Here is a 13,846-nt window from a genome sequence, read left to right as displayed (position 1 = left end):
GATAACAGAGCCTGTTACGAGGTACGGAGCTGTTAACGAGGGGGAAACTGTTATATTCAGTAGACCTCCTGACGCTGTTTCCGAGATGTAGTGAGCTCATTAAAGTTGGCTAGCAAACCTTGAACTCGTCATCTTATTTGTCACAAAGAAAACTTAGCACGTAACTCTGAGCGTATTTTAAAGCGGGATAGCGACTGCGTGGAGCTTCGTAATGATCTCATTTGAAGCCCCTCAGAGCAGTTCATGTCGACAAACGACACGGTTTCATGAAGTTGTATGATTTGTTTCATGAGTTTTTTATAATTTATTCACATGACTGAACATTTTAGCCCCTTTTTTTACTTGAATTATTTTTTTGGTTCTTTCTTTTTTTATTTTTCCTTTTTTTCTTTTTTCCTTGCGTTGCAATTGTTGGTTTTAATTAACTTCTTGTTTTTTTCCGGGGGCGTCCCCTTCGGTAATTGCTTTTCTATTCTCTAAGCAATTCAATTGATTAAATCACGAACGATTTTTACAGCACTCTAAACACCAGGAAAATAATGCACGCAGGAATTGTAATCCTATCCTTTGCTCGTAGAGGAATTCTGCGGAATGGGGCGTTTGACTAAATTTGCGGAGATTTTGTGTGCGGGAATTGTCAAATCGCAGACCAGTTCAGGCAGCCGGAAAATTGGGGTGTCGTGAACGGGAAATTTGAATTCCATTCTGAATACAAGCTGCAGAAATGTACTGTGTTTCAAATCGGGATATTTTACCAAACTCTGAATTTATTGGCATCGATGCAAGGGTTTACAAGGTCACGTTGATTAGACTAATTGATTCGGATCAATCAAACTCAGTTAATAATCTAAGATACAATGATAGCTTTATTGACATAATTGAAATATAAATATGGCTATCCAAATGCTGTAAAATATGAAAGCAGCTTGTTTATCAAATTAATACTGCAAAAACAAAAAAAAACATAAATAAAACAAAGGTTCATCGTTAATGTAGCGTTCCGTAAAGCTACGGCGCCACGAAACTCTTTATTTCTTTGCCCTACAAGTTACGAAGTCTCCACAACTCGTCACAAACATTCTGCCCGTACGGTGCATACGAAGATCTTGATCGTCCATCCAACCCACAGTTTCTTTTCCGTGTCTTTAAAAGGTAATAATAAATAATAAAAGTTAATAAAGTTCAGCTGCGAAGTCAGGTTCGTAGCCAAGAAATTCAAATTGTGCAGTTGTCCAGAAAATGAAACTCGTGTCTTATCAAAAAGCATGCACATAAGATATTAGTAAATGAAAACTCATAAATAATATAATAATATAATAGACTCAAAAATAAATATATTGATAAATAGAGACATGTTACCCGTAAGTTTAATATTCAGAATTTTAATCTTTAACACTCGAAATTATTAACATTTTATATATGCACCGTCTTATCAGATACAAAAAAAATTCAGCACAGCTCTCCTGCTCTAGTCACATGAATAATGGACGATCCTTTCCATGAAATATTCAACCTATATATTCCACAGACATGAAATGGTATCGCAAATGTTGAGTTTGCGACATGCAGAGTTTCAAGTTTAGAAGTGAGAATGACAAAGCGCGCCACAACTTCAAGGCTTTCAACGCAGCTATGTGACATCTTCATCGGTAGCATCGCAACTCGAAATAGCGGACACGGATTTAACAACATTATTGAACTATCGCCCGGAAAACCCTTACAACTTTCCATCGATTACTGTATATTTCTACGTTTATCACTATTATTGTTATTTTATTATTATTTTACGGTCCAAACACATTCAGATAAATGCAGATGGATGCATTAATTCTTTTGCTTCGTATTGATCGTTACTTGCACTGTTACTGCGTTACTGAAGCTGCACCCCATCGTGGTCTGCATGGGAATGCTGTGTACGAAAATACACTAAATGGGTACGGTACTAATGGTATTGAGGAATTGTCTCATAAATATTTTTACGTAGTGAAAACTTGTTCAAAAATCGTCACCACTAAAACCTATAACACAATCTTGTTTCGAATCATATTCCACCATCACCGGACCGAAATCCCGGTTTGAAAATCCCGACGCAATCTGGGAGCAATAACCGGCCATTCGTCTTCGGATGGCCGGGTCTCTGGTCTCCGGCGGTGCAGGGTTTGAAGGCAATGCTGCTTAGGCGCCGCGACGGCCGTCTAAATATGTGCCTTTTGTAATTTCATTGCTTAAATCAAATTAAAGGTTGTGGTGATCTGGATGATCGGTTTGTCTGGAATGCTGCAATTTGAAATCGTATCGCGATTTGATTATCGCGATGGCGATAATCAAATCGAACTGAGTAAAGTAACAATGTGTAAGCTGTGAGTTTAGCACAGGCAACCAGTAGCAGTCACCTGCATGGAAGTATTATATTTAATGGGTACTTAATTTAATGCGTTTAACTTCCGTTCACAGATACTTCTAGATGATGAAAAATAAAAGTTATAATTTTTTCACGCTAACGTACCATAATTTTTATAAAACCAACACATTTTACCGAAAATCCCAGGATACCGAAACGGAAATTGGAAGCAATGTTTTCATGATAACAATTTTTCAATTTAGCTTCAATATGAAGAATGTGTGTTCTCTGTTCGCCATGAATAAAGTCTGCGAACAAGGGGAATGCGCTAGAGTCTAGTTTGGATAAAAATATCTTATTTGATTCTGGCTGACATCAGAAGGTTTTCCACGCTACGTTCATTGCTGTTTTGAATCTCATTAAAAATGCATCGTTTCAGAAAAGCTAGGTCATGAAAATCTCTAGATAGCAAAAAATAGGGGGATCTTATTCATACTAGTGTGTGCAAACGAATAGGAACTATCTATCGTCTTTCTTTCAATTCTTTTTAAGAACTATCTATCATCTTCATCATCTTGTGCGTTGATGTTTTGTTCAGCTTCAATAGTGATATCTACGCGACACGATCTTGATTCAAAGAAATATTTGTATGTTTCCTTTTAAGTTACCTCTGAATTATTCGGATCAAAGGCTTTCACCATTGTCATTAAAAATGATTGTTAATGTTGAATGTTTTTAAGACATTACGTACTATCACATGTCATTTGTATCGTGGACACTTCATAATCCTGTGCTTGAAGATGGAGTTCTCAAGCATGTCAATATCATTGCAACTATCGTCTACGAATAGATAAAGAAATTTCTATTTATCATACTCATCTCGAGATTTTTAATGAAATTTTGCTTTGAAGGTTATTGGTAGTTTGCCCCTGTGGTTTGTTTTAATAACTACCCCATAGTTTATATTTCAAAGCATAGATGCTTTTCACCGGGGCTCGGAAAATATTTGGCCTTTCGAATGGAATGTAAAATCCTATCAATATTATTTTATTTGCCAGTTTGCCACTACTGGATCCAGCCTGAAATTTTATTGAAAAATTCCGGTGACTTGACTATTAAATCTAGGCATTTGTTTCATAATTTTATAATTTTCCTGTTGAATCAGTTAAAATCTTGTGCGCCTATTGTGAATCCATAAAGCAGTTTAATAGAATTATTTCTATTCAACTCTACGCAAGCTCTTCGAAAATATGAAAGCAGTCTTATGTAGTAGTTCTGAGATGATGAATTCTAGGACGTTTGGTTTTAAAAAAATTCGTATTCGTATTTTATAGTTCTACTATAACAGCGCGGACAATGTTTTACCTAACCAAGACCGACACTTTCAGTTGCCGGTCCAGCATAGCTCACCCTAACAATCAGCTCACAAGCCGACAACAATAAATTTCTGCCTTACGTGCAAATTTATTTTCATGGGCACTTGATTCAGATAACGCAGATGTTTGATGATAAGACGTGGCTGGTGACCGTTATTAGCGTCTGTTCTATCTTAGCAGGATTGCAATGCACGTATTGTCATATGCACTTAACTTAATTCCATCCATCAAACTCGATGTCCCGACGTCTCATGAGCCAAAGCTGCTGTTACTCGTTATCAAATGTAACTTCCCAAGGATGCATTTTAAAGGACGTATGACTGAAGGTTATCAAATCGTCGATGCTCTGCAACATTAAAAACATTGTAAAACATGTAATTTTTCTCAGACAGAGAACTCTGTTTGAAAATTGTATTAAAGATCTTTATTTTCATTATATTTCTGTATCGCTGCTGAAAACTTTTTTATTTTAATATCTATAAGCTAGATTAAAGTAATCCACTTAGAATTTAATCTGTTACATTTTCAGACGCTAAGTTTTTTTCAAACAGGCATCGAAATGTAAATGAAATTTTTACGGATGATACCGTAGACTTTACTTATTTCTAGCATTGCAAGCATGACTGTAATGATGCCCATTAGAGCTCCTGAACTCGCGAGACACATCATTTAAAAAATTTAAAACTGCAATCAGTGCAGAAGGTTCGAGCGATCACTCTAGTTAGAAATTGGCTCTTAGTTCTTGAGCAAAGTTCATTAAATTCTGCGAGCAGGACGTCGCTTCTCTGAATATTTCGCGCGAACTGGAGCGGGATGGAAATAACATGCGATGCCGTCTAAATTTACGTCGATCTCGCATATAACCCTGCAGTAGGTAATCAGAGAATGTATAGGATATTTCTTTCTTTATACACTTTCTCAACAATCTATGGTAATATGACCATCATGCATATACTAGAGAGTATCGCATGTACAATGAGTTATTACTATCACGTTAAATTACCAATCATTTCTATACCTAAACCTTTGCTTTCCTTTCGTCCTACCGCAAAAAAATTGATGATGCCTTTCTTTTCTGAAAAAGATTGTTCAGATCAGCTACGACAATGGCTATTGTTCGTATCTAATTAATCCCATTTTTTCCGTCTAATGAACACAATCGGGGAATAGAATGAATTAATTCTGATAATTTATAAAGGGACGTAAACATCATTTGCGAACACCTGTTGACAGAGCTGCACCTGCGAGATTATGAAGCGCAGCTCAGACGAGGCGCTACTTGATCAGACTGGCAGGTATTGCAGCCCTCAGTCGCGGTGCAGCAGCAGTGAGGGGTGCAGTGCGTGCCACACGCTCCTCTAGCGTCCTCGATACTTGTTTCTTACCCTCTCACTAAGAACTACTATCTTTTACGTTACCTCTAACTCATAACTATCCTTTACGTTAATTATATTCGCTATGAGGGTGATATGAATGGTTATGCTAGAGTTTATTTATATAATGTTGTGTTTCATATTGGGTTACAAGTGCACAAATTTGAAATTAATGAACGGGGTTCTAATTTACGTGGTAGACATTCGGTTAAAGGTTTTAAACGTTCACATCCATCCATCGATAGATAGTGACGTTAATCCTTTTTCTTTGCCATCGGATTCATTGAAAATCCGTGCCTTTTCGAAGGCTTGTATCAATAATAATCATTTGATTGTAATTGTGGAAAATTGATGGTTTTAAAATGCGTGATTACCTTTGGTAAGTTGTTTCAATAATGATCTTTTAATTACACTTGTGACCAGTGAATTTTTTAAAATACTACACTTGCTTGGAAAGCTTGTGTTGATAATTGTCATGTGGTTAACCTACAGTATATAGTAGCCCTAGAAAATAGGTACGAGATTTTCACTAGTATGTTTGGTATTTGTAAATAACTGATACGTAAATTTGTGATATTTGAACACTGAAGTAATAATAATGCAATGATTGAGCTTAATGATGATCAAATTAACCTTATTTTTTATTAGGATAGTTTACGATCTTAATTTTTCATAAAGATGGCTGAATAAGTTGACGCTGTGACTTCTTATGTTCTCATGCGTAGAGAAGTTTTACAATAGAGTTAAAAAATATAACTCGGTATTCACTGCAGTGAGTGACAGGGAGCGCATTTTCTCGTCGACGAAAATAAGAAGTCACGGACGGACGGACGGACGGACGGACGGACATGACGAGCACAATAGTGCATTTTTTCCATAAATGAGAAAATGCGCTAAAAAGAGTTAGATGACTTTTAAAACTCCTAATAGGAGTCAAGGTTACAGGAAAATTTTCCGTTCGATAAATGCTTCCGTTTTTCTGTTCGATAACTGTGGATAAATGATATTGGAATTAATTAATTGAATGTTGATTATATTAATGTGTGATTCTACTGTCAACTCTGGATCACCAAGAGGTCATGAAATTCAATTGAGTGATGAAACCTAATTTGAAGTTAAATGTGCATGAAATCGCCAACGTTATTTTCATACGCATACTATATAACGCGTGCTTCGAACTGTAATATAAAAATATCAATGAATAAGGTGCAATAATAAATTACGATATGATTATTATAAGAAATTGATAAAAATTAAATTTTTCTTTAGGGAATTCAATTTCTTGAATGCAAGACAATTGATAGTACAAGAATTAGCTAAAGACTGAAACGTCGAACTCTCAAGTGAAGTAAAGTTAACGCACCGAAGTAAAGTTAACGCACCGAACTAAATAACTTACAGAAAAAGGTAAGTCTTATCGAAGTTTCCTTAGTCTTAGTATTTTAATATTAACGAAAACTTACAAAAAAAAAAAAAACAGAAGCTAACCATTGCTCCTTTCAAGAAAAAGAAAGAGAAGTTCGTTCTAGGGAGCAGCTTTGTACCAGAATTAATAATTAACAATTAACTTGTTTACATTGCATTAAATTCTGCAATTAAAATTTATTAATATCAAATTCGGTATAAAAGTGGTCTCGCGTGTAATTTACCAATAAACATTTTTCTTGTAAATTTTGAATCATTTGGTTTGTTTGTAAATTGACATAATAGAATTTTCAGATCGATCTAAAATATTCATTTCTTACTTTTACTGAAAAACTTGAATGGGGAACAATGTAGGTTATAGACAAAATGTTTAACATAATAAGTTATGCAGCAAAGCATTCAAAATTCGTATATTTTGGTAGAGCTATCATTTTCTCGTAAACAATTTTAATTAAAAAGAATGCCAATTTTATTTAGAAATAGTTTTCACTCAAGATTATAAAATTAACGGCAAACAGGTACATGCGGATTTTTAATTTTTCTCTTCATAATAGTTTGCGTGGTGCGCTCAATAAAAATACGTATTACTGTCCAAAAGGTCACAGCGCGAGAGATGAACGAACTTAGTACATATACGCTATTTTACTGCTCTAAACTTGATCAGGGCCAATATTTTCAAAAAAAGTTAAAAGAGATCGTAAGTTAATCCGCCAATCATTGACGGCCTTCCAAGCCAAATCCACCAATCATAGACAAGAAAATAGGGCGTAAGTACTTACGTTCACTTAGCCAGTTTTGAAAGTATGGCCTCTGATTGACCCGCATAAGGTCGAAAAGTGCACTGCAATCTCGACAGAGTCTCATTCGCTTCTCTGTGTGTGCGTGGCACCTAAGTCAACTCGAGCGCTCTTCAGAAATTCTAGTCTCATCCTCATACCAAAAGTCGTCCAATTCCATTAAATTCTTAGACTAACTTCGTTGAACTTGAGCTTGCAGGTCTTTTCAAAAGTTTCTAATGTGACAGTAAAGGCCAATTAATTGCATGTATTTTGCTGTATGATTGCCAGTTGATTACATTCTTCTGCTAATGTTGGTGATGTTGATTTTGCAAGAAGGTATGCAACATAGATATTATTGCTGGTGTTGTACGACGATAAAATTTAGACAAAATTATAACAAAAACATAGGTCTTCATAACCTCTATTTCAAATTTGTACAGCGACAATTGACTACTTTGATTTTGTAGGCCCCGTTTCAGTCGACACCAGATTTCAGACCTAAATCGATTCAACCAAACGACGAAAAAGTTCTGGGTTGAAATGTTTGTTTTAAAGCAAAGTTAGTATTGTGCGCGGAATAATTAGGTAATAGATAACACGTTAACAGGCATTTCAATGGTATATTGATAACAACAGTAATCGAAAAAAGTAGGCGCTTCAACAATTTCAATTTTCGTAATAAAGCATGCAAATGATACATTTATGTCTGATTAAAATTTATTAAAGGCCACAATTCGGTTACAACTTTCATGAATTCACTCGGAAAGGAACAAAACTTGATAAACAGTTTGTTGCGGAATCCTAAAATATAAAGGAATAAAACTCAAAGAGCAGTTTGTTGTGGAATCCTAAAGTTTTTTTATTCCAGGATACATTCAAGTTTAAACCTTCCTCTAACCTGCAGCACTTGAGAAAAGGAACGCCTGAGATGACAGGCTCATCGAGGCCTCACAGCTATAATGGCCGCGTCACGATATGGGACGGCTCATTTTGTCACTAGTGTCCTTTAACAGAATTCATAGACATGCCCGCAGTTATCTTCTAATTTCGTTCTTTGGAAACGTGTGTGTTGAAAAGTCCCTCGCTATTCTTCCGCTAAAAAGTCCCTCGAAAATTCCCTCGAAAAGTCCCTCGACAAGTCCCTCGAAAAGTCCCTCGAAAAGTCCCTCGACAAGTCCCTCGAAAAGTCCCTCGAAAAGTCCCTCAAAAAGTCCCTTGAAAATTATAACCTCGAAAGTTCCTCGAAAAGTCCCTCGCTAAATCATGCATCTTCGCACCGCATTTCAGGTCTTCAGATGATCTATTTCTTTCGGGATGCTATCATTTCTATAGGACTCTCAATATTTGTAGCGCTGAATTACCTACAAATAATAATTGAACTTCCTAGTGAATTTTAATGACGCGAAGGAAACTTGGATCTTTATTTTGTATAAAAAATTAATTTTTTCGTCAGCGCAGAGAGCACTAATTATACACCGATGATATAACTGAAGATCTGCGACATAATTCAGCGTGCAAGCTCCCAGCGGGCTTTCATTGACTCGACATCAATAATTACGAAGATGCTTCCGCTCGTCCAAAATATTGGTAGTAGATTAAACAAGTCGCAGCTTCATCAAAACTTTAGCTTCATCTTATGCATAATTAGCTCACAGAAATTTGTCCGCCGACTTATTGCGCAGATCAGACACCGCCTCAAGAACGACTACCAATTAGAATTTACTTTATGACGCTAGTGGGCGCTGAAGTTTCACGATGTAATCCTGAACTAACGACCAAGGAACAGTAAGCTGTTCCGACAGGTTTATGACAGAGGAACGGGCATGAAATTTGCTAAATATTTTACATTACATGTCACGTGACAGCTATTGTGACTCCATCAATTTTGGAGAGAGTATTACTAATAACTCATTACGAACATAATAAAGATATTTATGATATTCGATAAAAACGATAACTCTCAACGATAACTTTTAAAAATTCACTAGAGCATATCATGCATGTATAAATAGTAATCCACAATATGGCTTGGGCTTGGTTTTCTCACACTTATAAAATTTTGCCCGTATAGTTTATAAAACTATCAGGAAAGTTTCGTGCTGCTGTTTTTCATTCTTTCATTCACTTCGTAATATATGTGACAAAAAATTTGTAAATAAATATATTTTTTTCTCTAATAGTGATTTGTTTCGATTAAAAACTCGTCGTAACAAAAAAAGGTTATCATTAATAATGTTAATCTACATATGCGCTTATATGCATTTTGATTTCACATGTGCATACTGTGTACGATGACCTCGGAAGGTATCAACGAAGATCAGAGATGGACAAAAAAATATAATACTAAGAAGAATAAAACGAAATAATAAAAATTAAGATTGTAATAATAATCAATTATAATAAAATAAGTGAAAGGTCTAAAATATAGATTGAGAACTATAGAGTTCCAAGCTACCTTAAAAAAAGAGGTCTACAAGAAAAGCCTAAATCAGTAACCTGAAATTCTGTGATATCATTAGGAAGTTTAATTTAATTAGGAAGTTAGTTTAACAGCTCGTTACTTCATAATGACGATACTTCTAGACGTATAATGAGGGCGTCTGACGAGACTGGAACTGAGCCTTGTCATGAAGCCCAGCAAGTAACATAATCCGATTACCTCTGTCGTCAATTAAGTGCGATAAATCCTTGCTGATTCCTCCAGAGACTCAATTTCATGTTCACATTTCAATGTCGGGCATGTGGAAGTTCGTTGGTATATTAAAAATATCTTTATGAAGCATTTTCAGTAATAAATTATTTTCCGGTTTGTTTCGTAATAATTTATTGTTTATTAATTATTTTAGACTTATTCATTGTCTGCATATTTAATTTACTCTTGATCAAATATTTTAATCTTATTTTTGCAAATAGCTAAAAGTATAACATTGCACACTGTTTAATATACGAGTATATTTGGTAAAGATTGCATATCGTATCGTAATATTTACTGAAGACAATCCTGCGTGGCACAACTCAATTTACAAAGATCAGTCATGCCTCCATGACGGTGCAACCCACTGTGGAAATTTGATGAACCCTTCACCGCTGCAAGATCATTAATCTCCAAAAGGATCCACAGCTGCACGATTTTTCTTCAAATTCATGACGCATATCGTCTTTAATGACCTTAAACCACCCACCCCATCCTGACTTCGACATGGGGTCCGAGGCAGAGATAAATGAGCTAAGATGAGAATAACGGCAGCAATCCCGGTCTCCTGGGCATCCATTCAAGGCAAACAATCTCTGCTGTACAAATAGTAATTCTTATTCATTGCACTTTGATGCAGGACATAAACTCTCTCCATGCACTTGCCCTACATTCACTGGTCCCAATGTCTCAGTAAATTATGCCAAGAACTCTGAAGAGTTTCATCAACGTTAGATCATTTCTTTAGAAGCTAAATATATCATACCGATGTCTCCTCAAAGTCGACCTCATTGAAAGCTTTTTGCATTCGTGCTAAAAATTTTCTGGGATTAGGAGCAATGTCTCTTTCGTGAGGTAGTGCTTGACAATAGTTGAGGCAACCACTATATTTATATTTGCTCAATAAGATCTGAAATTCCAATCTTGGTAGGTCATATGAAGCAATTTTTTATAGAAATAAGGGGATCGTAATACAGAGGAGCAGTCGAAGAGCCTGGCGATCCCGCTACATGTCTTCCCTGAAGGAAAAGGCCTGGCGGTCCGCAACATGTCTGAGGAGAATAGCCTAGCAGTCCCGCTACATGTCTGAACTGGAGAAGAAGAGCCTAGCGGTCCCGCTACATGTCTGAATATAAAGAGTCAAGCAGTCAGAAGAAGAGCCTAGCAGTCCCGCTACATGTCTGAGGAGAAGAGTCAAGCAGTCAGAAGAAGAGCCTAGCAGTCCCTCCACATGTCTGAGGAGAAGAGTCAAGCAGTCAGAAGAAGAGCCTAGCAGTCCCGCTACATGTCTGCATAGAAGAGTCAAGCAGTCAGAAGAAGAGCCTAGCAGTCCCTTCTGGAATAAGGTAGTCGGATTGCCGACAACGGCTGCTGACGATCCGGGCGACGTTGAGAACTTGGCCTCGCGGCGCATTTGACTGTCGCAGTGAATCCCTAAATGCAAATGAAGGAACTCAGCGGCAGAATAAAATGAAAAGATTTTTCGTACTAGCACAATTTTCTAAAAGAAATAGAGACGATGAATAAATTTATGTACATCTATAAAAAATTAGCATAGTTAAACTTTTAAAATAACCTAATGTAAATTTTAGCTTATGGAGATTTTGCATGTACGTGGCGGATTAAAATTGCTATTGTATAAGAAAAAATTGTCCGGAATCCTAATACGTCATGTAGATGTAAAAACTGCAATTTATGAGCCGTTTGACGATTATCCTTATATAAATAAAATTAATCAGCAGAATATCTTGTGACAAATATGAAAATTATCTTCAAATTTCTTGCCCTGACGAAAGTTTAAATCATCAAAATTTGCATGAAGATGAGTTGCGAAATCTACCTATAGTGGCAAATTTTTAAAAGGCCTGGGCCTATACTCGTAAGTTCGAGATCGTAAGTTCACCAGCCAATCATTGACAGCCTTTCAAGCAAAACCCATTAATCATAGACAAGAAAATAGAGCGTAAGTACTTACGTTCACTTAGCGAATTTTGAAAGTATGGCCCCTGGTCAATTCAATTTATTAAGTACCTAGAGTCCTTTTACAATGATTTTTCATATGAAATTCATTGTTAGTTTTCTGCTTATTAAAAGTTGTGCGCAACATTAATATCCAACTCATTACCAAAAACTGACAACTATATATACTGTCGAAATGACGGATGAAGTTAGTTTAGCATTTTATTCTTATCTTTGGGACATGAAAATGAAGCTTTATTTATCAGGCGCCTCTTGAAGGCGTCGGGCTTGCAGAGTTAAAAGGCTTTGCTCATAACGGCGATAAGAGGAAACTTTTTGCCTCGTACGGACTTGACCGCAACATCACCCCATTTGACTTTATAAATGTCACGAGGGCTTTTGGCAGTTGAAAGGGCATGATTGAAATGCTACATGATTAAAATGAAATTTATTTTAATTTGTTAGGTGAAAAACTGTTCAAAAATGAGGAATTGCGTTATATTGGGTGTAAATCCATTATGAAAAATCAAAGTCTTCAACGTTATTTACAATAAATTGATTAAACTTTAAGCCATTCATCAATCTAGTACATAATTTCAGCATATTTCTAGTACATAATTTCACTTGTTTATACCGTATATATGAATAACAAAAAATGTTATGAATGAGAATGCTCTCAGGCCAATCTGATTAAGATGCTCTAAATTCTATCGCAATGAAAGCAAACTGCCTCGCGGGGATTTTTTCCCTGTATGCTCCGAGTACCTGGACCGTTTTGACCAATGATAGAGTCGGCAGGAAATTTATGATGAAGGTTGAAGTGGTTTTCTGCTTCAAACGGTGCTCTCGGAGAAAACTTTGGATACTTGGGTGTTGTCGTGGTAAATTTGGTATTTTTGATCAGCAATGTTTACATTTGTTCTATGCATTCTCTTTATCATCTACTGATTATATTTCGTCACTTCAGTCTAACTTACATAAGGCACAATTGTAAGTGTATTAGTTTTTCATAATACTGCATGCTGTTTTCTAGTCTAGAAACGTTTTCTTTCTTCGCTGAGATTTTTTCCGTATTAATAATTATCGCTTTCGCGCTCAACAATTCGAAGTATTATTTACGGACAAGGTTATTCTAGATCAGCGAAAGATTTTGTTGGTTCAGCACCAGCAATTCTGTTGAGTGTCATCCTGAGCAGGAGACTGCCAGGAGTTATAAAGCGTCACCAACGAGACCCTGATCTTTTAAAGCCAGGAATTTACCGATAAAAATCCAGCCAGTTATATCACATCGAGTTTCTCGAGCAAACGGGTCGGAGGTGCAACTTTTCCGCTTAAAACGTGTGTTGAAGAAAATAGATAACTTCTTCTATTTATTTCACAGCTTTCCAAAATAGGCCTGCAGGGATTTTTCCTCGCTGTAAATCCGTCTGTGATGTGCTCACGGCCGATATTTTTAAACAAGTAACTTGCGACCAAAATCTCCGCTCACGCCAAAGTAATTTCAAGAAAATCTGGCAAAGCAGAAGTTTACGAGTTTGTCTATCGAGTACAGTTCGGTGGCGCCCAGTGATAAAGCCAGACGACTTACACGATTTATTACATGAAGACTACAACTTATTTCTAAAATTCGTCCAATGTCTAATGTTGCAGGAGGTTTTTTACTTGCTGCGTCGTTCGATCTAGGTCCAAAATTCTTTAAAAATGTGATAGGATTTCTGGTGCTCCTGTATGTTAGACACCTAGTTTTATATTTAAACCTATATATTTATTGTCAATTTGACAACTTTTTTGGATATGCTTGAATTTTCTAGAATGAGAAAATCTTTTTAGAAACTGAAACTTTTCGACAACGTGTTCTTCGAGAATTATTTAAAAGATTCTTTCTTTAGTTGCAAAACCTT

Source organism: Hyalella azteca, unplaced genomic scaffold (genome assembly GCF_000764305.2).
Source record: "Hyalella azteca isolate HAZT.00-mixed unplaced genomic scaffold, Hazt_2.0.2 contig8051, whole genome shotgun sequence".
NCBI lineage: Eukaryota > Metazoa > Arthropoda > Malacostraca > Amphipoda > Hyalellidae > Hyalella > Hyalella azteca.
The sequence above is the reverse complement of the archived record's forward strand: the minus strand, read 5'-3'. Positions refer to the sequence as shown.